Source organism: Bos grunniens, chromosome 21 (genome assembly GCF_055505025.1).
Source record: "Bos grunniens cultivar Pamir isolate PY7600 chromosome 21, Bosgru_T2T1.0, whole genome shotgun sequence".
Lineage (NCBI taxonomy): Eukaryota > Metazoa > Chordata > Mammalia > Artiodactyla > Bovidae > Bos > Bos grunniens.
The window spans coordinates 32978319-33004394 of record NC_141185.1 but is presented as its reverse complement, the minus strand read 5'-3'; the positions used below and the strand labels follow the sequence as shown (position 1 = coordinate 33004394).

At 36.7% G+C, this 26076-nt stretch overlaps 1 long non-coding RNA gene across 1 annotated transcript in view; it reads left to right on the top strand.

The window, feature by feature from the left end:
* The first annotated feature begins 1434 nt into the window (after positions 1-1434).
* Positions 1435-26076, top strand: part of LOC147349342 (uncharacterized) — a 65097-nt gene continuing 40455 nt past the window's right edge. The window contains exons 1-2 of the long non-coding RNA XR_015150382.1: positions 1435-1595; positions 15926-16023. This is a non-coding gene — a long non-coding RNA (uncharacterized LOC147349342). The remainder of the gene's footprint in view (positions 1596-15925; positions 16024-26076) is intronic.

Sequence of the window (26076 nt, the reverse complement as noted above, 5' to 3'; positions counted from 1 at the left end):
GCTTCACCATAAAGTCAATGAAGCAGAAATTAATGTTTTTTTCTGGAATTCCCTTGCTTTATCCATGATCCATGTACATTCTATGGGTATTAACAAATGTATAATTACACATATCCACCATCATAGTATCATACAAAATAGTTTATCATTCTAAAAATTCTATGTGCTCTGCCTATTTATCCCTTCTTCTTCTCTAATTCCAGGAAACCACTGATTCTTTTATTATCTCCATAGTTTTGGCTTTTCTCAACTGTCAGAAAACTCAGTATGTAGCCTTTCAGATTGGTTTCTTTCATGAGTAATATACATTTAAGATTCTCCGTGTATTTTTATGACTTGATAGTTCATTTATTTTTGGCACTCAATATTATTCCATTGTCTAGATGTACCCTAGTTTATTTATACATTCACCTATTGAAGGACATTTTGGTTGCTTCCAGTTTTGGACAATGAGGAATAAAGCTAATGTAAACATCTGTGTGCAGATTATTGTGTGGACATGTTTTCAACTTATTTGCATAAATACCAAGGTGTGTAGTTGCTGGATCATATATTAAGTGCACATCTATATTCCAAAATGACTCTGCAATATGCATTCTCACTATCAGTGAATGAGAGTTCCTGTTGCTCTGTATCATCTCTGCCATTCTGTGCTGTTAATGTTTGGACTGTTGTCATCCTAATAGGTGTTTGTTGGTATCTCATTGGTATTTTAACTTTCATTTCTCTGATGACATATGATGTTGAACATATTTTCGTATACTTACCTGTCATTTATGTATCCTCTTTGGTAAGGTGTCTGTTAAGGCTTTTGATCTTTTTTTAAAATCAGTTTGTTTTTTTTATGGTTGAGTGTTAAGAGCCTTTTGTATTGGGTTGGTCAAAAGTTCATTTGGATATTTTTCCATAAAATATTGTGGAAAAACCCAAGCAAACATTTTAGCCAACCCAGGGCATTTAGAATAACAGTTCTTTATCAAACTTATCTCTTGTAAATACTTTCTCCCAGTCTGTGGCTTATCTTCTCACTTCGTAGTGTCTCTCACAGAATGGCAGATTTTTATTTTAATTATGTCCAACTTATCAATCATTTATTTTATTGATCATGCTTTAGATGTAGTATCTAAAATATCTGTACTCAACCCAAGGTCATCTATATTTCCTACTATCTTATCTTCTGGTAGTTTTGTGTTTTATATTCAGATCTATGTTGTGAATGGTATAAAGTCTGTCTAAATTCATTTTTTACCATGTGGCTATTTACATCTTTCAGCACCATTTGTTAAAAAGACCATGTTTTCTCCATCGTATTGTGTTTCCTCCTTTGTCAAAGATCAGTGTTTTACTTGAAATAGTGTAATGATTGGTCCATTTCACCTGCCTTCACTAATCAAGGTCATTTTAAGACTTGCATGTGTGCCAAGCAGCAACTAGCCTAAGCAATAAGCCATTTGCCCAAATTGTTTTCCAGAAGCTTGGAGTCAGCTGCATCTAGTTCAAGATGAGTTGATTGAGACTGGATAGGACCACAGACCACTGACCCTTCAACTGGGCATGCTTGGTGACCTTTTGAAATGCAGAGACCTGTAACTCAGGTATGTCTGTGTGTGGAATGATTCCTATACCTTTTCCCACACCTCAGCTCACCCTGCTTCTTTATTTATTATCTATAAGAGCCCTGACTCCTTGCTTTTAGGGAAGCAGATTCGAGACTAGTTCTCTGGTCTCCTTGACCTTGGAGATAAACCCTCTTTGCTGTAAACCTCAGTGTTTTAACTTGCTGTGTTCAACTTGCTGTGCATTGGACAAAATCAACCTGGTTTGTTAACATAATTTTTATTGTTTCTTGTTATTTGTTTTTTATATTCAAAATAATATTATGTCTTGCATGCATTTTTTTAATGGTCTAAACTTAGTTTAAACTTGCTACTGCATTAACAGTAACTAACCAAAAAGAAACGATTCTGCTTACTAGCTTTTTAGAATTTCCTTCTAAATTCATGGATCTTTTAGGTTCAGTATAGCATGTATCTATCAGATCTAGTCCCTTAAATCTATTTCTCACTTCCACTGTATAATCATAAGGGATTTGATTTAGGTCATACCTGTATGGTCTAGTGGTTTTCCCTACTTTCTTCAATTTCAGTCTGAATTTGGCAATAAGGAGTTCATGGTCTGAGCCACAGTCAGCTCCTGGTCTTGTTTTTGCTGACTGTATAGAGCTTCTCCATCTTTGGCTGCAAAGAATATAATCAATCTGATTTCGGTGTTGACCATCTGGTGATGTCCATGTGTAGAGTCTTCTCTTGTTGGAAGAGGGTGTTTGCTATGACCAGTGTGATCTCTTGGCAAAACTCTATCAGCCTTTTCCCTGCTTCATTCTGTATTCCAAGGCCAAATTTGCCTGTTACTTCAGGTGTTTCTTGACTTCCTACTTTTGCATTCCAGTCCCCTGTAATGAAAAGGACATCTTTTGGGGGTGTTAGTTCTAAAACGTCTTGTAGGTCTTCATAGAACTGCTCAACTTCAGCTTCTTCAGCATTACTGGTTGGGGCATAGACTTGAATTACTGTGATATTGAATGGTTTGCCTTGGAAATGAACAGAGATCATTCTGTCATTTTTGAGATTGCATCCAAGTACTGCATTTCGGACTCTTGTTGACCATGATGGCTACTCCATTTCTTCTAAGGGATTACTGCCCACAGTAGTAGATATAATGGTCATCTGAGTTAAATTTACCCATTCCAGTCCATTTTAGTTCACTGATTCCTAGTATGTCAACGTTCCCTCTTGCCGTCTCCTGTTTGACTACTTCCAATTTGCCTTGATTCATGGACCTAACATTCCAGGTTCCTATGCAATATTGCTCTTTACAGCATCAGACCTTGCTTCTATCACCAGTCACATCCACAACTGGGTATTGTTTTTTCTTTGGCTCCATACCTTCATTCTTTCTGGAGTTATTTCTCCACTGATCTCCAGTAGCATATTGGGCACCTAATGAACTGGGGAGTTCCTCTTTCAGAATCCTATAATTTTGCCTTTTCATACTGTTCATGGGGTTCTCAAGGCAAGAATAATGAAGTGGTTTGCCATTCCCATCTCCAGTGTACCACATTCTGTCAGACTTCTCCACCATACAGTGGAAGTGAGAAATAGATTTAAGGGACTAGATATGATAAATAGAGTGTCTGATGAACTATGGATGGAGGTTCATGAATTGTACAGGAGACAGGGATCAAGACCATCCCCATGGAAAAGAAATGCAAAAAAGCAAAATGGCTGTCTGGGGAGGCCTTACAAATAGCTGTGAAAAGAAGAGAAGTGAAAAGCAAAGGAGAAAAAGAAAGATATAAGCATCTGAATGCAGAGTTCCAAAGAATAGCAAGGAGAGATAAGAAAGACTTCCTCAGCGATCAATGCAAAGAAATAGAGGAAAACAACAGAATGGGAAAGACTAGAGATCTCTTCAAGAAAATTAGAGATACCAAGGGAATATCTTATGCAAAGATGGGCTCGATAAAGGACAGAAATGGTATGGACCTAACTGAAGTAGAAGAAATTAAGAAGAGGTGGCAAGAATACAAAGAAGAACTGTACAAAAAAGATCTTCACGACCAAGATAATCATGATGGTGTGATCACTCACCTAGAGCCAGACATCCTAGAATGTGAAATCAAGTGGGACTTAGAAAGTATCACTACAAATGAAGCTAGTGGAGGTGATGGAATTCCAGCTGAGCTATTTCAAATCCTAAAAGGTGATGCTGTGAAAGTGCTGCACTCAATATGCCAGCAAACTTGGAAAACTCAGCAGTGGCCACACGACTGGGAAAGGTCAGTTTTCATTCCAATCCCAAAGAAAGGCAATGTCAAAGAATGCTCAAACTACCACACAATTGCACTCATCTCACATGCTAGTAAAATAATGCTCAAAATTCTCCAAGCCAGGCTTCAGCAGTACGTGAACCATGAACTTCCAGATGTTCAAGCGGGTTTTAGAAAAAGCAGAGGAACCTGAGATCAAATTGCCAACATCCTCTGGATCATCGAAAAACCAAGAGAGTTCCAGAGAAATGTCTATTTCTGCTTTATTGACTAGGCCAAAGCCTTTGACTATGTGGATGACAATAAACTGTGGAAAATTCTGAAAGAGATGGGAATACCAGACCACCTGACCTGCCTCTTGAGAAACCTATATGCAGGTCAGGAAGCAACAGTTAGAACTGGACATGGAACAACAGACTGGTTCCAAATAGGAAAAGGAGTTTGTCAAGGCTGTATATTGTCACCCTGCTTATTTAACTTCTATGCAGAGTACATCATGAGAAATGCTGGTCTGGAAGAAGCACAAGCTGGAATCAAGATTGCTGGGAGAAATATCAATAACCTCAGATATGCAGATGACACCACCCTTATGGCAGAAAGGGAAGAGGAACTGAAAAGCCTCTTGATGAAAGTGAAAGTGATAAAGTTGGCTTAAAGCTCAACATTCAGAAAACTAAGATAATGGCATCTGGCCCCATCACTTCATGGCAAATAGATGGGGAAACAGTGTCAGACTTTATTTTTTGGCTCCAAAGTCACTGCATATGGTGATTACAGTCATGAAATTAAAAGATGCTTACTCCCTGGAAAATCCTATGGACGGAGGAGCCTGGTAGGCTGTAGTCCATGTGGTCTCTAAGAGTTGGACACGACTGAGTGACTTCACTTTCCCTTTTCACTTTCATGCATTGGAGAAGGAAATGGCAACCCACTCCAGTGTTCTTGCCTGGAAAATCCCAGGGACGGGGGAGCCTGATGGGCTGCCGTCATGGGGTCGCACAGAGTCACACACGACTGAAGTGACTTAGCAGTAGCAGCAGTACTCCTTGGAAGGAAAGTTATGACCAACCTAGATAGCATTTCAAAAGCAGAGACATTACTTTGCCAACAAAGGTCCATCTAGTCAATGCTATGTTTTTTCCAGTAGTCACGTATGGATGTGAGAGTTGGACTGTGAAGAAAGCTGAGTGCCGAAAAATTGATGCTTTTGAACTGTGGTGTTGGAGAAGACTCTTGAGAGTCCCTTGGACTGCAAGGAGATCCAACCAGCCCATTCTAAAAGAGATCAGCCCTGGGATTGCTTTGGAAGGACTGATGCAAAAGCTGAAACTCCAGTACTTTGGCCACCTCATGCGAAGAGCTGACTCATTGGAAAAGACTCTGATGCTGGGACGGATTGGGGGAAGGAGGAGAAGGGGACGACAGAGGATGAGATGGCTGAATGGCATCACTGACTCGATGGACATGAGTTTGAGTGAAGTCCGGGAGTTGGTGATGGATAGGGAGGCCTGGCGTGCTGCATTTCACGGGGTCGCAGAGAGTCAGACATGACTGAGCAACTGAACTGAACTGATAGCATCTAACTAATGGAAATAGAAGCTTACTATGCCTAAAAGGAGAAAAGTTCTCCTGTTTTAGTAAAGATGCAAATATTGATCACTGTTTTGAAGAAGCAATTAGTATTTCTGAGCTGAAACTACAAAAAACCTGAAAATGTTGAATGTTTGATACTGAGGAATGAACTTAAAAATGATGAGGATCATTGAGTTTTCATACCATGGTAGTGGGGGTGGAGGTAAGCCTCTTCTCTGCATGCATTTTAAACTGGCAGTGTAAGAGGAACCATAAATTATATTTTGATATCATTTGCTATGAAATGCTTGTTCGACACTGCACTAGTAAACTAAATGTGGCAATTTCAGTCAAAGTTAACAATTCCAGATATGGTGTTGGGAACAGAGAAAGTGTCAGAGAGAATGTATTTACAAGACTGTTAAAAATAAAAGTAAAAATAGTGAAATATGATGTGGAAAAGGTTGTATAAGAGTCAACAGACAGGTTCTAGAACCATGTTGCTGTCACTTAAAAGTATCTGTTTTATTCAACATAAATTGGAGAGTGAATAAGTAGTTGTGTGTGTGTGCGTGTGTGTGTGTTTGGTCTTCGGCTTTTAAAATTCTAAACTTCTAGTACAAGTCAACCATAATTTTGGGTTAATCTAGTTCAACTCAGCAGCTTTAGTGACTAATTTAAATATGTGTTCCCTTAAAACTACATGCTTTTAATAAAAATATGTGTAATAAATTTAAACTTCAATTTTTTCCACTATTTTTTCTTTTAAAGGTAAATCAGTAATAAACACAAGTGATTCTAATGATTTGAATTTCCTACAAATTTCTGAGTTTTTATTTGGCATTCGTTTTGGAAATCTAGTTCAAGTCCTTGGAATTAGAGGATTTTAGGATTAATAGGAGCATTTTAATTCCATGCCATCCCAAGCTTAATTTTGGAAACAGTAAATTGTGGTCCAGAGAATGTAAATCGTTTGTATAGTGTCACATAGCTAATTTATGGCAAAGTTGGAAGAACAAGCTAGATTTCCTGATCTCCAGCCCAGTGACCTTTCCACAATAAGCTTAAAGTCCTTAGCAATTAGTATTGGTTCAATAATCCATTGATAAGACATTTAATTCTTTATTTGACAGAAATAAATTTTGACACACATTAATTCATTTATCCTTTAAACATCCCTGAAGGTTATTATCATTCTCATTTTTATACACACATTAGAACAGATTAAGTATTATGCCCAAGGTTATATAACTAATAAGGAATGAAGTATGAATTTGAAGCATCACTTTTGCCTGACTCCAGATCCTAACCACTTTCAAGGCATTAAGTTAACTTCTTCAAGTTTCCATTGAACATTAGTATAATAATTGTTCTGAAGGGCACCTTAGTATATCTTTCAAATTGGTCTTTATCAGGGCTTAGTAATAATCCAAATTTATCCAAATTTATGGTTATTTTCTGGTACTGCTCTATTGTGACTCTTTCCTTAAAGTGAGGCTGACATTAGGATATGTGCAATAATAAATGGGATAAATAGGGTGCGTATATAAGTTTATTAACTAACCGTTATGGTTGATTAGAAGCAATTCACTCATTATTTCATGCTTTGAACATATTTTAGTGTATTTGTGTGTTTGCACACACATATGAGAATTGTTCTGATCATCTTAGTTTCATCCTCTCAAGATGGTCTTAAATGCTGATCCAAAGTCCAATGTATAACTTTTCTGAGAATCTTAGAGTCAACTTTCAGAATAAAAAGTTGTCACTAGAGGTTTCCCAGTGCCTTTCTACTGCATTTCTGAATTAACAACAAATGCAGATTTGTGTTTGATGGCTCTTTTATAGCTGCATGCAGCTGGAGAAAAACCAACTGCCAAGGGAACTCAATTTTCTTTATCATCAATTTGACATTGGTTAACAGATGGCTTCTGGATACCACGGTAGTCTTCTTAATTTGTCTTTTTATGTAGTGCTGCAAATACCCTTGGTTAATTGCCTGATTATTACATTTAATTCTTTGTCAACAATATACCTCATTGTTTTGGAACATATCCTAGGAGATAGGTTATAAAAGGCAGATATTTGAGTGTTGAACTGCTACCATGCATTTGAAACATAAAGCAGGATACCTAAAGGAAGGCAAATATATTCAAATATTCCCATCTTAAAATACAAGATGCTTTCTTGGAATTATTCCATTTCTCCAGAATACTGTGGAGTCTCAAGAGCTGATGTAATACAAAAGAGAGAAGAAAGGGGATCTAAAAAAATAAAAAAAAACAAATTGAAAACAAATTCAGAGACACTTTAAGGTAAAACATCTTTCCAATTGAACATTAACCTAAGGTTAACTGCAATTGAAGTCATTTTTTTCTTTTTTTAGAATTTAAGTAGAATTTAAATATTACACCTGGGAGAGTGAAACTTTTTCCACTGTTTCAAAGGGTATGTAAAAATCAGCTTACAGTTGATTGAATCTTTGGCATTCCTTAAAATGCAAATGTGAAACCTTTCTCTGACTACTCAGAAATTCAAAGAAATGAACAAACTTTTAAAAGTTTGAGAGATGGGGAGGGAGGAAGGAGGAAGGTTCAGGATGGGGAACACATGTATACCTGTGGTAGATTCATTTTGATATTTGGCAAAACTAATACAATTATGTAAAGTTTAAAAATAAAATAAAATTTTAAAAATAAATAAATAAAAGTTTGAGAGAGCAGGTTCAATCAGAAAATATTGCATGCAATATTACATATACATGCATTCTTGTACATATACAAAGAGGAGAATTCAATACATGATGAGAATTCATTGATCATTATAGTATTACCTTACATTCCTTATGTTGTCCATTATGACAGTGGTGTATTGACTTCCCAAACATACCAATTAAAACAATTATTAATTTTTTATTTTTTCTTAGCTTTTTATTTTCATTTATTCATTGTTAAATAGTAAGGCTAAAAGCTTTCTCAAAAAATGACACAGAATTATACTTTCACTTACTATTGTACTTTAACAAGATAAATTACTCATTTACTTCTTTAAGCATTTAAATAGATTCAAAAAATGAACTCAATGAAATCAGAAAACCCTCAAAATAGTACTTTGCTGCCATTATGATAGAAGATTAAAACTATAACTAATAGTAAATATTCTGTTGAAGTTTGTGTTGCCACCCATGGGAAATTAAACTTCTTAGCAATTAGTCTAAAAAGGCAACAGTTAGAACTGGACATGGAACAACAGACTGGTTCCAAATAGGAAAAGGAGTTTGTCAAGGCTGTATATTGTCACCCTGTTTATTTAACTTATATGCAGAGTACATCATGAGCAACGCTGGACTGGAAGAAACACAAACTGGAATCAAGATTGCCGGGAGAAATATCAATAACCTCAGATATGCAGATGACACCACCCTTATGGCAGAAAGTGAAGAGGAACTAAAAAGCCTCTTGATGAAAGTGAAAGTGGAGAGTGAAAAAGTTGGCTTAAGCTCAACATTCAGAAAACGAAGATTATGGCATCCGGTCCCACCACTTCATGGGAAATAGATGGGGAAACAGTGGAAACAGTGTCAGACTTTATTTTGGGGGGCTCCGGGGTCACTGCAGATGGTGACTGCAGCCATGAAATGAAGACGCTTATTCCTTGGAAGGAAAGTTATGACCAACCTAGATAGCATATTCAAAAGCAGAGACATTACTTTGCCAACAAAGGTTCGTCTAGTCAAGGCTATGGTTTTTCCTGTGGTCATGTATGCATGTGGGAGTTGGACTGTGAAGAAGGCTGACCACCAAAGAATTGATGCTTTTGAACTGTGGTGTTGGAGAAGACTCTTGAGAGTCCCTTGGACTGCAAGGAGATCCAACCAGTCCATTCTGAAGGAGATCAGCCCTGGGATTTCTTTGGGGGGAATGGTGTTAAAGCTGAAACTCCAGTGCTTTGGCCACCTCATGCAAAGAGTTGACTCATTGGAAGGGACTCTGATGCTGGGAGGGATTGGGGGCAGGAGGACAAAAGGGGACGACAGAGGATGGGGTGGCTGAGTGGCATCACTGACTCGATGGACGTGAGTCTCGGTGAACTCCGGGAGTTGGTGATGGACGGGGAGGCCTGGAGTGCTGAGATTCATGGGGTCGCAAAGAGTCAGACACGACTGAGCGACTGATCTGATCTGATCTCTGACCACAGTTTATTGGTTCGTTTTGTTCTTTGGATTACAGTCCTTACCAGGTATGTCTTTTGCAAATATTTTTTTCCCCAGTCTGTGGCTTGACTTCTCATTCTCTTGACAGTATCTTTCACAGAGCTGAAGATTGAAATTGTAATGAAACCCAACTTATCCATTCTTCCTTTCATGGATCATGACTTTAGGGTTGTATCTTTCCTAAGATCTAGGTTTTCTCCTATGTTATCTTCTAGGTATAGTTTCGTGTGTAATACATTTAAGCCTGTGACCATTTGGAGTTAAATTTTTGTGAACAAAAAAAATAAAAAATAAAAAAAAAAAATAAAAATAAAATGTAGACTGTTGCCAATTATGAAAACATTTGAAACTTCTAAGTGGATTTTATTACTATTTAATTGTCAAAGAAAGCTCCATTTGGAGAAAGCTGTAAGTTCTTCAGCTGTTTTTTAGAAAACCCAGATTTAGCAATTGAGCTACTTAAACCACAATGATCATTTCTAAGGAATGTCTTCAATATCAAAGTTGTGTATTTGCAATTAAGTAGTTAAAAATAATACAAAGTGGATTCATATACATGAAATCTTAAGAGTTAATTTAATAATGCTTCTGTGGTGTTTACCTCCCTTTCTTTTCACTTCTGCCCTTTTAACATATACCATCTTGTTCAAAAGTGACAAGCAAATGAAACAAGTTATTAGCCTCTAGCCTTCTAATATAATAATGTAGTAGAATGAAAAGAGAAAAACCTTGACTTGAAGAAGTCTTTGGTTAAATTTCATGTTCTAACACTTGCTACTTGTTTCATGCGAGAAAAATAATCATCAGAAAATAGCATTGGCAGTACCTATTTTATAGGGATGTTGTAAGAAATACTATATGTAAATATTTTCTAGTGCTTAGCAGAGTACAAAATTGAGTCTCAATAAATTTTTTCTTTCCTTTCAAAATGTACTCTGTCAACAAGATCCAGAAAAACTGAGTCAAAATTCACCCTGTGACTTTCTTTTAATCAATAAAATATGGGAAAAGTAATGAGCTCATTCAGTGACTGTGTTATATAAGACTCCCTTGCTGGTTGTGAAGAAGTAAATAACCATTTTAGAGGGCTTAGTTGGCAAGGACCTGAGGGACGCCTTTCGGAGGTGAAGGCACCTTCAAACCAACAGGGAGCAAGAAGTCAGTGCCCTTAGTTTATAATCACAAGAAAATGAAGTTCTCTGTCCGTTCTAGTGACTCTGAGGCAGAATCTTCCCTATTCTCTCCTCCACAGAGGATCCAGACTTGGCCATTATATTAATAGCATTCTTCCCAAGACCCCAGTTAAGATATAACTAGATTCCAGAATCACAAACACAATGGAATAATACATTTATGTCTTATAAGCTGCTAAATTTATGCTAATTTGTTATGCAGCAATAGAAAAACTGATCTAATAAATTCCCTTGTCTAAGTTCCATTTTTTTCCTTGTTTTGTATTTCTTTAAAACATATGAAAACAAATTTATGAATATGAACTTTTAGAAACTGTTAAAATCACAAAGCTTTATATAATGTATCACTCTACATACATATATCAGCTTCATCACACTCCCCAGAGGCAGTCACCATTTACTGCTTCACATTTTTACCTCTGGTAAAATAGTCTTCCAAATTCATAAATCTATATGGAGATTTAAAATTATTTTAAACTTTTTTCTAATATTTGTCATGTACAAAAAGAAAATGTTTATTGATCCTTGGTTTTAGACAGATTTGAAAGCTAATGCAAGCAACTACTGTACTCTGTAATGTTATGTCTTAAATTTCATGGACAATCTGTGATCTGAAAAAAAAAAAAGGGAAGCAATGAGCCCAGTCAGTAGAAGAATATTTTAAGAAAGTTAGATTCTTATCCAGTATTGCTGCCACTGGCCATATATTACAGAAGCTACTTCTTGTCTCTATACCCTTAATTTACACAATTCCGATTTCAAGCTATGTCTTATAGATATAAGCACTTTATGATTTGTGAGTGTTTTATCGTTCATAATGGTACCTGGTGATTTTCAAACCTGGCTGATCACAAAAATCATACTCAATGTGTATTATTACTCTTATTATTATTGTTGATGTTATTATTTTCATCATTATCATCAACTAGTTATCATCTCTGGATATTATGATTCTGTAAATTTGGGATGCGGTTATGGAATCTGTGTTGCAATAACTTTACAGATTATTCTGACCAACTCGATTGGGAAACAATTTAGATATTTCATTTGTACATATATAATACTGTAATAGTCTGTATCATCTCATCCATTGGAAGGCAGATAGAAGATGCAAAAGTACAATTCCACAGCTTCCAGAACAAACACCACAATCATAGAAAGCTAACCAAAATTATCACATGGATCAAAGCCTTGTGTAACTCATGAAGCTATGAGCCATGCCATGCAGGGCCACCCAAGATGGACAGGTCATGTTAGAGAGTTCTGACAGAACGTGATCCACCGGAGAAGGGAATAGCCAACCACTCCAGTATTCTTGCCTCAAGAACGCCATGTTACAGTACAAAAAGGCAAAGAGATATGACACCAGTAGATGAGCGCCACCCCCCCCCCAAGATTAGGAGTTGTCCAATATGCTGTGGGGAAAAACAGAGAAATACCTCCAGGAAGAATGAAGAGGCTGAGCCAAAGCCAAATGATGTTCAGTTATGAATGTGTCTGCTGATGAAAGTAAGTATGATGCTGTAAAGAAGAGTATTGTGTAGGGACCTGGAATGTAAGGTTCATGAATCAAGGTAAACTGGACATGTTCTAGCAGGAGATGGCAAGATTGAACATCGACATCTTAGGAATCAAATCAGAGAATTAAAGTGTACAGGAATAGGTGAATTTAATTCAGATGACCATTATATCTATTACTCTGGGTAAGAATCCCTTAGAAGAAACAGAGTAGCCCTCATAGTCAACAAAAGAGTCTGAAGTGCAGTCCTTGGGTACAATCTTAGAAACAACAGAATGTCTCAGTTCATTTTCAAGGCAAACCATTCAATATGAGAGAAATTCAAGTCAGTGTGCCAACCACTAATACTGACGAAGATTAAGGTTCTATTATAACCTACAAGACCTTATAAAACTAATGCCAAAAAAAGATGTCCTTCTCATCAAAGGAGATTGGAATGCAAAAGTAGGAAGTCAAGAGATACCTGCAGTAACAGGCAAGTTTGGCCTTGAAGTAGAAAATGAAGCATAGCGAAGGCTAACAGAATTTTTCCAAGAGAACATGCTGGTCATAGCAAACACACTCTCCCAACAACACAACAGACGGCTTTGCACACAGACGTCACCGGATGGTCAATACTGAAATCAGATTGATTACATCCTGTGAAGTTGGAGAAGCTCTATACAATCAGCAGAAACAAGACCTGGAGCTGACTATGGAACAGATCATGAGCTCCTTATCATAAAATTCAGGCTTAAAATGAAGAAGACAGGGAAAACCACTAGACCATTCAGATCAGATCAGATCAGTCGCTCAGTCGTGTCTACTCTTTGCGACCCCATGAATCGCAGCATGCCAGGCCTCCCTGTCCATCACCAACTCCCAGAGTTCACTCAGACTCACGTCCATCGAGTCAGTGATGCCATCCATCCTTCTCATCCTCTGTCGTCCCCTTCTCCTCCTGTCCCCAATCCCTCCCAGCATCAGAGTCTTTTCCAAAGAGTCAACTCTTCGCATGAGGTGGCCAAAGTACTGGACTTTCAGCTTTAGCATCATTTCTTCCAAAGAAATCCCAGGACTGATCTCCTTCAGAATGGACTGGTTAGATCTCCTTGCAGTCCAAGGGACTCTCAAGAGTCTTCTCCAACACCACAGTTCAAAAGCATCAATTCTTCGGCGCTCAGCCTTCTTCACAGTCCAACTCTCACATCCATACATGACCAGAGGAAAACCCATAGCCTTGACTAGACAGACCTTTGTTGGCAAAGTAATGTCTCTGCTTTTGAATATGCTATCTAGGTTGGTCATAACCTTCCTTCCAAGGAGTAAGCATCTTTTAATTTCATGGCTGCAGTCACCAGTATGATCTAAATCAAATCCCTTGTGATTATATAGGGGAGGTGACAAATAGATTCAAGGGATTAGATCTAATAGACAGTGCCTGAAGAGCTATAGATGGAGATTCTTTGTACAGGAGGTGGTGACCAAAACCATCCCAAAGAAAAAGCAATACAAGAATCAAAATGGTTATCTGAGGAGGCCTTACAAATAACTGAAAAAGGAAGAAAAGTGAAAGGAGAAAGGGAAAGATATATTTAACAGAATGTAGAGTTCCAAAGAATAGCGAGGAGAGATAAGAAAGTCCTCATAAGTGAACAATGCAAAGAAGTAGAGGAAAACAATAGAATGGGAAAGACTAGAGATTTCAAGAAAACTAGATACCAAGGGAACATTTCATGCAAAGATGGGTACAATAAAGGACAGAAATTGTAAGGATATAACAGAGGAGAAGACATTAAGAAGAGGTGGCAAGAATACAAAGAACTGTACAAAGAAGGTCCTAATGACCAGGATGACCATGATGGTGTGGTCACTCACCTAGAGCCAAACATTGAGTGTGAAGTCAAGTGGGCCTTAGAAAGCATTAGCATGAACAAAACCAGCAGAAGTGATAGAATTTTAGCTGAGCTACTCCAAATCCTAAAAGATGATGCTGTGAAAGTGCTACACTCAATATGGCAGCAAATTTGGAAAACTCAGTAATTCCCACAGGACTGGAAAAGGTCAGCTTTCTCTCCAATTCCAAAGAAAGGTGATGTCAAAGAATGTTCAAACTACCATACAATTGTGCTCATTTCACATGCTATCAAGGTGATGCTCAAAATCCTTCAAGATAGGTTTCAATGGTATAGGAATGGAGAACTTCCAGATGCAAGCTATATTTTAAAAAGGCAGAGGAAACTGAAATCAAATTGCCAATACCCACTGGATCATAGAAAAAGAAAAGGAAGTCCAAAAAAAAAAAAAATACTAAAACTTCTGCTTCATTCACTATGTTAAAGCCTTTGACTGTGTGGATCACAACCAACTTTGGAAAATTCTTAAAGAGATGGAAATACCAGACCATCTTATCTGTTTCCTGAGAAACCTGTATGCAGGTCAAGAAACAATAGTTAGAACTGGACATGGAACAATAGACTGGTTCCAAATAGGGAAAGGAGTATGTCAAGGCTATATGTTGTCACCCTGCTTATTTAACTTATATGCAGAGCACATCATGAGAAACACTGGGCTGGATGAAGCACAAGCTGGAATCAAGACTGCTGGGAGAAATACCCACAACATGAGATATCCAATTGTTACCAGTCTAATGGCAGAAAGCAAAGAGGAACTAAAGAGCCTCATCATGAAGGTGAAAGAGGAGAGTGAAAAAGCTGGTTTCAAGCTCAACATTCAGAAAACTAAGATCTTGGCATCTGGTCCCATCACTTCGTGGTAAATAGAAGGGGGAAAAGTGGAAACAGTGACACATTTTATTTTCTTGGGCTCTAAAATCACTGTGGACAGTAACTGCAGCCATGAAATTAAAAGATGCTTGCTCCTTGGAAGAAACGCTATGACAAACCTACACAGTATATTAACAAAGCAGAGACTTCTCTTTTGCCGTCAAACGTCCTTATAGTTAAACCCATGGTTTTTCCAGTAGTCATGTAAGAATGTGAGTGTTTGGACCATAAAAAAGGCCGAGTGCCAAAGAATTGATGCTTTTGAATTGTGGTGCTGGAGAAGACTCTTGAGATTCTCTTGGACAGCAAGGAATTCAAGCCAGTCAATCCTAAAGGAAATCTACCCTGAATATTCATTGGAAGGACTGATGCTGAAGCTGAAGCTCCAATACCTCAGCCATTTGATGCAAAGAGCCAGCTCATTGGAAAAGACCCTGATGCTGGGGAAAATTCAGGGCAGGAGGTGAGGGGGGCAACTGAGGATGAGATAGTTTGCTGGCATCACCAACTCAATGGACATGAGTTTGACCAAACTCTGGGAGATATTGAAAGACAGGGAAGCCTGGAGTGCTGTGGTCCATGGGACTGCAAAGAGTCAAAAAGGACTTAGTGACTAAACAACAATGGTCTGCAATTCACCATAAGCTACATGATAGGGAAAGCAATCATTCTGGTATAGATTATATGAAAAAGCAATTGCAAATGAAAACAGTTTAAGCAATCTTTCCTAACACTTTATTTTCCTTTCTCATTTGATGTATTTTTATTGATTCTTGCCCTGGAGGTTATTTTGTGTCCATAGCAAAACATGTCTTCTCCTTATCTCCTATCCAGAAATTCTCCTCCTTACCTTAGAAGCTCTGATGCTGGAAAGATATGAGAGCTCGTCTTTGGAAATGTTTAAAATCATCAGCCAAGGTTCGAGTATACAGGTCAGTGTTTCTAGTCTTCCTTGTTTTTGGCTCCCTTTTCTCCCTGGTGGATCAAAGCAGGGAGCTGACAGTATCATCTCATGTACTGTTGTAATTAAATTTGTTACCTGTACTTCTTATTCAGAAGTTGCTTTTGACTTATTGTTAACTTAATTTTTTTTGACATAACATTCTTCAAACATAGCAAATCGTGTATGTGCTTTGTTATAAATATGCAATGTTTTGGCTGCACATGATCAGAAAATGAACATGGTAGTGGTTGTTTTGTCATTATGGAAACTCGAGCAATTATAGGAGGATCTAACCTCAAGTACAAGAGAACTGTAGCTGCCTTCCTCTCATCTTCTCTATTCCTTTTAAACAGGTAGTTAGCTAACTTGCTAGCTAGGATTCACATACCATAAAGATTACCCTTTCAAAGTGCACAACTCATTGGTTTTTGGTATATTCACAGAGTTCTGCAGTTATCACTACTGTCTAATTTTAGAACTTTTTAAAATTACCCCTAAAATAAATCACATGTATATTATTCGCTTTCTATCTTCCCAGCCTCTGACATATAATCTACTTACTGTCCTTATGGATTTTATTTTTCTGGAAATTTCGTATATGTTGAATCATATAATATGTGCTCTGTTGTGACTGGCTTATTTCACTTAGGATGTTTTCAAGGTTTATTTATATTGTAGCATGTATCAATACTTCATTCGTTTTTGTAGCAAAATAATATTACATTGTATGAGTATACCACATTTTGTTTACCCATTCATTATTTTATGAACTACAGTTTGTTTCCACTTTTGAATCATTATAAACAAGGACTTTATGAGCAATCAAGTACATGGTCTTTAATGTATACATTTTTTTAAATTTGTCTTTGATATATTTCTAGGAGTGAATTTTCTGGTTTATACTGTAACTTATATCTAATATTTTGAGGAAATGCCAAACTGTCTCCCAAAGCAGCTAAACCATTTTACACTCTCATGATCAATATATGAGGTTTATAATTTCTCCACATTCTTGTTTACACTTGTTATTGCCTCTCTTTTTAATTTTAACCATCTTAGTGGGTATCTCATTGTTGGTTTCATTTGCAACTCCCTAACGACTAATGATTGGAGAAGGAAATGGCAACCCACTCCAGTATTCTTGCCTGGAGAATCCCAGGGACGGGGGAGCCTGGTGGGATGCTGTCTATGGGGTTGCACAGAGTCGGACACGACTGAAGCAACTTAGCAGCAGCAGTAGCAGCAGCAGCAGCAGTGACTAATGATATTGAACATCTTTGGTGCAGTTATTAGCCGTTTGTCTGTCTTCTTTGAAATAGAACCTGTTCAAAATCTTTGCCTATTTTTTTTAATTGGTTTGTTTTGTATTATTGGATTGTATGAGTTCTTTTTATATTCTGGATATAAATGCCTTGTCTTATCACATTCTTGGTGGTGTCCTTTGAATCCGAAAAAGAAATTTCATTTCCTCAGTTTTTTTTTATTGTGGTAAAATACACATAACATAAAATGTACCACCTTAACCATTTTAAAGTATACAGTTTAGTGGTATTAAGTGCATTCATATTGTGCAACCATCACCATCTCTTCAGAACTCTTCTCATCTTGCTAAGACTAAAACTCCATATTCATTCATTGATAAACTCCCCACTCCCCCCTCCTTCTAACTCCTGGCAAGCATCATTTTACTTTTTGTCTCCATGATTATTACTCTAGATACCTCATATAGGTCTGCATCCTTGCCAACACTGTTGATGCAGTTATCCTAACAGATGTGAAGTGGTACATCAATGTGATTTCGATTTGCATCTTCCTAATGAATAAAATTGTTGAGCATTTTTGCATGTGTTTGTTGACCATTTGTATGTCTTCTTTGGAGAATAATCTAGTCAAGTCCTTTGCCAATTTTTGAATTGAATTGCTTGATTTTTTTGTTGGAGTTTCTATACATTCTGCATAGTAATCCCTTACCAGATATACATAAATAAGTATTTTCTCCCATTCCATGGATGGCCTTTTTACTCTGTTAATTGTGCCCTTTGATACAGGAGTTTTTCATTTTATTGAAGCCCAATTTGTCTACTTTTTTTTTTTCTGCATCCTTTGTGTCATACCCAGGAGATCATTGCCAAATCCAATATCATGAACTTTATGCCCTATATTTTCTTCTAAGAGTTTTATTTCTTTTTTAATTTTTATTGGAGTATAGTTTATATACAGTGTTGTGTTAGTTTCAGGTATACAGCAAAGTGAATCAGTTACACTAAGTGAAGTAACTCAGACACAGAAAGACAAATAACGTATGATTTCACATGTGGAATCAAAAAACATGGGTATGGATGAATTTGTTTACAAAACAGAAGTAGACTCACAAATACAGAAAACAAATTTATGGTTACCAGGGTATGAGGAGTGGGGAGGAAAAAATTGGGAGATTGGGATTGACATATATACACTACTATATATAAAATAGATCACTAATAAGAACCTGCTGTATAACACAGGTAATTCTACTCAATACTCTATTGTCCTATATGGGAAAAGAATCTTAAAAAAAATAGTCGATATATGATATGAAAAAGAAATTTTATTTTGATTGAAACGAACTTATTTATATTTTCTTTTGTTACTTGTGCTTTTGGTATTATAATCTAGGAAATCATTGTCTAATGATTATATTAGATTAGACGATGATCAGAAATCATCGTCTAATCTAAAATCACAAAGATCATGGTTTCTTCTGAGTTTTATAGTTTTAGCTCTTTCATTTAGGCCTGTGAGCCATTTGTAGTTAATACTTTTTATGGTGTGAGGTGGGTAGTCCAGATTCATTATTTTTATGTTGCTATGCAGTTGTCCTCACACAATTCCATAGTTCAGAAGGTTTTTCTTTCCCTGGTTTGGTTGTCTCGGTACCTATGTCAAAAATCAATTAACCACGAATTAATCTATATGTTCCCCTTTCTGAACTGACCACTTATATGTACATTTATATATATACCACACTCTCTTGATCACTCTACCTTTGTAGTAAGTTTTAAAGTCAGATAGAATGACTCTTTCAGTTTTGTTTTTCCAAATGATTTGGGCTATTCTGGGTCTCTTGAATTTCCATATAAATATTAGGATCACTTTGCCAATTTTTGCAGAAATGCAACTGAAATTTTGATAAGGATAGCTTTGAATGTATAGATGAAGAATGATCAATGTTGGGTTATTTAATTCATGAACATGGATTATCTCATTTATTTATATATTGATTTCTTTGCTCAGTGTGTTGTTGTTTTCTGCATACTGATACCATGCATACTTTTTAAATTTACCCTTAAGTGTTTCATTCTTTGGTTGATTTTTTTTGAATTTCAAGTTCCAGTTCCTCATTGCTGGCATATATAAAAGCAATAGAGCTTTGTAGAATGACCATGCATCCTGGGACCTTGCTATACTTACATAGTTTCAAGGTTTGTTTGAAGATTCTTTGGAATTTTCTACATAGACAGTCATGTTGTATGCAAATAAAGACTGTTTTATTTCTTCCTTTTCAATCTGCATATATTAAAATTACATTTGTAGTCTTACTGTAATAGCTACAACTTCTCACATACTACTGAATAGGAATGGATAGAGAGGTGACTATTGAATTGTTCTCTAGAAGAGAAAACCTCTTACCACTAAGTAAGATGTCAGCAGCATCGTTTACAGTCAGTGTCATAATTAGTTTAATATGCTATCAAATTTTGTTTGCTAGTATTTTTTGAGAATTTCTGCATATATGTTCACAGGAATATTGGTGTATAGCTTTCTTTTCTTATGATTTCTTGGTCTGGTTTTAGTATGGTCATATTGATCTAATATTATTTACTGACTTTATTTTTTTGGGCTCCAAAATCACTGCAGTTGGTGACTGCAGCAATGAAATCAAAAGATGCTTACTCCTTGGAAGGAAAGTTATGACCAACCTAGACAGCATATTCAAACACAGAGATATTACTTTGCCAACAAAGGTCCGTCTAGTCAAGGCTATGGTTTTTCCTGTGGTCATGCATGGATGTGAGAGTTGGACTGTGAAGAAGGCTGAGTGCCGAAGAATTGATGCTTTTGAACTGTGGTGTTGGAGAAGACTCTTGAGACTCCCTTGGACTGCAAGGAGATCCAACCAGTCCATTCTGAAGGAGATCAGACCTGGGATTTCTTTGGAAGGAATGATGCTAAAGCTGAAACTCTAGTACTTTGGCCACCTCATGCGAAGAGTTGACTCATTGGAAAAGACTCTGATGCTGGGAGGGATTGGGGGCAGGAGGAGAAGGGGACGCCAGAGGATGAGATGGCTGGATGGCATCACTGACTTGATGGACGTGAGTCTGAATGAACTCCGGGAGTTGGTGATGGACAGGGAGGCCTGGTGTGCTGCGATTCATGGGGTCACAAAGAGTCAGACATGACTGAACGAATGAATTGAACTGAACTGATTGACCTAATAGAATGAGTTGGGAAATAGTTCTTCCTCTTCTTTTATTTGGATGATAACGTGAAGATTACTTGAAAAATTGGTGTTGATTCTTTAAATGTTTAGTAAGATTCACCAGTGAACCATCTTGATGTGGGTTTTTCTCTGTGGAAAGTTTCTAAATTACAAATTTAATTTCTTTGTTTGTTACAATTTATTTCAGGTTTCATATTGTATATTGAGTCACTTTCAGTAGTCTGTTTCTAGGAAAATTTCCTTTCTACTTTGTCGACATACAGTTGATTATAGTATTCTTATAATTTTTACCTCTATAAAGTTAGTAGTAACAACTACTTTCTAAGTACTTATTTTAGTAGTTTGATTACTCTCTCCCACATTCTGTCTCTCATTCTTTGGTTCAATAATGAAAGATTAGTGAACCAACTTTTGATTCCAGTGAATTTTTTTTTTCTATTTTCTGGTTTATTTCCATTCTAATTTCTATTATTTCCTTCCTTGTACTTACTTTGGGCTTACATTGCTTTTTTACTAATTTATTAATGTGGAAGGTGAAGTTGATTAGATATCTTTCTGTTTTATTCATGTGTGTGCTCCATTGTGTCTGACTCTTTGTGACCCCATGGACTGTACAGCCCACCAGGTTCCTCTGTCCAAGGGATTATCCAGGCAAGAATACTGGAGTGGGTTACCATTTCTTCCTCCAGGGAATCTTCCCAATCCAGAAATTAAACCCGTGTCTCCAGCATCTCCTGCATTGCCAGTGGATTCTTTACCAGTGAGGCACCAGGGAGGCCTCTCGGTATTCATAAATAATAATTCTCTCCACACATAGTTTTAAGTGAATTCCTTAATTTTTGTCATGTTGTATATTCATCTTCATGCATCTCAAAGTATTTTTTATTTTTCTTTAACCCACTGGGAATTTGACTACATTGTTCAGTTTCTACACATTTCTGAAATTCTCTAGTTTGTATGTGTTCTTTCTAATGTCATTTCACTGTAATAAGAGAACACATTTTTCATGATTTATGCCATCTTAATTTTGTAATAAATAGCACTTTACATTTAGTAAGGCTTCCTTTATGGCCTAATATATGATCTATATTTGGGAATGTGCTATATGTGTTTAAAAATGTTTACTTCTGTTGTTGGGTCAGTGTTTTATAGTTGTATCTTAGATCTGCTTCGTTCATTGTGTTGTTCAAGTCTTCTGTTTCCTTGTTAATCTTACGCTGAGTCTTGCTCTCTATTATTCAAAGTGGAGTATTGAAGTTTCTCCAACTACTGTTTAATTGTCCATCTATCCCTTCATTTATGTCAGTTTTCAATTCATGCATTTTGTGGGTTCTGTTACTAAGTACATATGTGTTTATAATTGTTATGTCTTCTTGATGATTGGTCCCCTTTTCACTGTAAAATGTTTTTTTTTTTTCCTAGTAACAATTTTTGCCTGAAAGTTTATTGAATCTGAAATTATCAATAATATAGCCACTTCAACTCTCTTTGGTTTATTGTTTGCATGATATATCTTTTTCCGTTCTTTTATCTTCAGTCTGTGTCTTTGTATATAAAGGGTGTCTCTTATAGGCAGGTCAAAATTGGATCCTTTTTAAAAAATTCAGCCAATTCTTATCTTTTGTTTGGAATGCTTAATCTACTTACATTTAGTGTAATTACTAATATGATAAAGTTTAGATCTGCTCTTTTGTAATTTGTTTCTATGTGCCTTATATCTTCATCAGTCCTCTATTCCTTCATTACTGCCTTCTTTGATGCTAAATAGATATTTTTCTTGGGTACTATATTCATTTCTTTGTTGTTGATTTATTGTAGTTTGATATATCTTTTAAAATTGTTGTCTGAGGATTACAAGTAACATCTTAATTTATAATAGTCTAGTTTAATGTCAACTTAATTTCAATACTACACACAAATTCTGTGCCCAGAAGCTAGATATAGAATTCTTGGTTAATATCCCCTTTCAGACTTTGCCTTCTGGCTTCCACTCTTTCTGATGCAAAGTCAACTCTTAATCTTATTGAAGATACCTTGTATATGATTTTTTCCCCTCTTGCTGACTTCAAGATCCCTTCTGTATTTTTTACCTTTCACAACTTGACTAGGATGTATTTGGGTATGGATATCTTGAGTTTAACCTATTTGAAGTTGATTGAGGTTCTCAGATAATGCAGATGAATATCTTTTATCAAATTGGGAAAATTTTCACTTTCCCATGATTAGAAACATCATGTTTCTAATGTTCTTTCTGTTCCTCTTTTCTGGACTCCACTTCTTGACTACTATTATGCACATGTTGGTACATTTCAAGGTGTTCAAGAGTTCTTTGAAGTTGGTTAATTTTATGTATTCTTTCCTCTTTCTCTTCCTCAGAAATAATTGAAAAAATCTTAATTGACCTACCTTCAGTGTTAATCTGGAGAAGGCAATGGCACCCCACTCCAGTACTTTTGCCTGGAAAATCCCATGGACGGAGGAGCCCGATTCACTGCAGTCCATGGGGTCGCTAGAGTCGGACGTGACTGAGTGACTTCCCTTTCACTTTTCACTTGCCTGCATTGGAGAAGGAAATGGCAACCCACTCCAGTGTTCTTGCCTGGAGAATCCCAGGGACGGGGGAGCCTGGTGGGCTGCCATCTATGGGGTCGCACAGAGTCGGACACGACTGAAGTGACTTAGCAGCAGTGTTAATCTCCTGTCAGCTCAAATCTGTTTTTGAGTATTTCTAATGGATTTTTATTTCAATATTTAATTGTTTTTACCTCCTGATATTTTGTATACAGTCAGATATTGTTCTCATACTTTTCTTTAATTCTTCAGACATGACTTCCTTTACTTTTTGAAAGTATTTATAATAGCATATTTATACAATTTTTCTAGTAAGTCCAACACCTGGTTTTCCTAAAAGATAATTTTTTTTGTTGTTGGATTAATTTTTTTTCTTTCTTTGTATGGGCCATACATTTTTTTCCCCTTTGTATATTACATATTTTTAAATAGGAAACTGAATACTTGAAATAATATGGATACTCTGGAAATGAGATTTCTATTCATCATCAGAGTTTGTTGTTGTTATTTGTCAGTGATTTTCCTAGATTAATTCTATGAAGCTTATATTTTTTGTCATGTGTGGCCACTGAAGTTTCAGCTAACTTAGTTGTCAACTAATGATGGAATAGAGATTTTATTAAATGCCTTGAACCGGTAAGTCTCCCAACCTTTGCAGAGAGGCTTTCTGTGTTTGATGGGGTGTGATTTTAAGTCTCCTGCTGAATTTTATGCCTTATCCTTCATTTCTAGATTGTGTAGATCCTCAACTAGAGGTGAGAGGTTAGGAAACACTTAGGTATTCTGGGACATAAACACATACCCAGGAATAATTTGGAGCCTATCAAAGCCCCATATAGACATCTCATAATACATATTTTCCTTTTAAGTTCTTTGGCTACACTCTTATTTGATTAAACCAGTGTCACTTTGTCTGGCAACTTCAAGAGTAAACAGTTGATGCTGGTTGTTTTTGGCAAACACTCTAGGGTAGAGTTTTCCCACTAGAAAGCTCCAATTCAGATCAGATGAAAAGCTTTGTGAGGGGAACTTTTCCTGAGATCTACTAGATAAATACTGCAAAGTGAAAGAGACTCAGTTGATTTTGATTCTTTGTGACCTGTGGACTGTAGCCTGCCAGGCTCCTCTGTCCATGGAATTCTCCAGGCTAGAATACTGGAGTGGGTAGCTAATTCCCTTTTCCAGGGGATATTCCTAACTCTGGGATCAAACCTGGGTCTCTTGCATTGCAGCTGATTCTTTACCACCTGAGCCACCAGGGAAAACCCAATACTAGATAGATAAACTGGTGACAATTCTCTGTGTCTTTTATGGCAGCTCCATGTCCATTAGACGGCTGGTTTTTAAGGCTACCACAGAGCTGGCAAGAGGAAAATATGATAGGGCAAGTTAAAACATCATATTTATTGTTCTTACTGAGATTTAGCTGTTTTTTAGGTGTTTTTTTTTTTTGCTATTGTTTTTTTGGTTTTTGGTATAAACCCTTCATGGATTTTTAAAGCTTCTTTTGATTTCCAGAATTTTGAAAGAGCTGATTTTGACAAACTTTTTTTTTTTTTTGTCTTCTGCTTGGTTTCTACAAAGGAACAGTTTTTCAGAGATCCTTACTCTGCCATTTCAGAAATGCTTTCTTCTTCTTAACCTAATTCTAAAGCAAGGAATATTAAATCTCTCACTACATGTCGGAATTTGATATTATCACTATCAGGCTCCTCTGTCCATGGGATTTTCCATGCAAGAATACTGGAGTGGGTTGCCATTTCTTTCTCCAGGGGATCTTTCCAATCCAGGGATCAAAACTGGGTCTCCTGCATTGTAGGGCAATTCTTTACCAACTAAGCCACCAGGAAAGACCTACTACATGTAGCAATTTGATATTGTCATTTGAATTGCATTAATAGAAAACAACTTGGTAAATGATTCAGAGTAAACCTTATTCCCAGTGTTGGATAGCAGGACATATCTACTTACGCTCTGGTCTAGTTCAGGATCACTGTAGTTGCTCCATGACTTCACAGCTCCACAGTACAATTTCAGACCTGCATTGACTACTCAAAGTTATAAAGAATAGTTCTGATTTTTCAGTAGTATATTTTAGGCCTATCATTTTAATGCTTTAAAATATGGACTTGTGTTTATCTAAATTTCATAGATTTGTATTTTATTCTCAGTATTAATTAGTGTAATTAGCTCTAAGTATCTATGAAATCTTTTCTTAGACTATAAATTCTTTGAAGATTGAGTCTTCAGTGTGTTCAGTTATTAATATATCACATCTTGTAAAGTGTCTTGTACTTTTTGTTACTTACTCAATTTAGAAAATATATTAAGAACCTAGTATATATCAGTTACTGTTACTTATACCAGAGATAAAAGATGGAAAAAAGTGTACTCTTGAAGCCCTTATTTCTCCTAGAAATTTAATGAATATTCTTCATTTGTATCCTTAGCACAATATATTCTTATGTGTTTAAATTTTCCTGCATCTTAGTACGAAAGAGAACAGATGAGACCTTAATAGAACATTGACAATAAAGCATTACAGTGTGCTTAATTTGTATGTCTATGAAAATTGCAGGGGATTTCCCTGGTGGTCCAGTGGTTAAGATGGACCAATGCATGGGCTGTGGGTCAGGGACTAAGATCCCAGATGCCATAGAGCAACTCAACCAGCAACCACAATTGGAGAGCCTGTGTACCACAACTACTGAGCTTGCACACCCTAGAGCCCCTGTTTCCCAAGAGGAGAAGCCTGTGCACCACAATTAGAGAAAGTTCACATACCGCAACAAAGAATGAGAAAGATACAGCATGGTCAAAATACATTCAAAAAATCAGGGCTTCCTGGTGGTCCCCTGGTTGAGAGTGCCTGCTGATTCGGAGAACACGGGTCTGATCCCTGGTCCGGAAGGATCCCACGTGTTGAGAGGTGACTAAGCCCATGCAGCACCACTGCTAAGTCCACATGCCATGACTACTGAAGTGTGC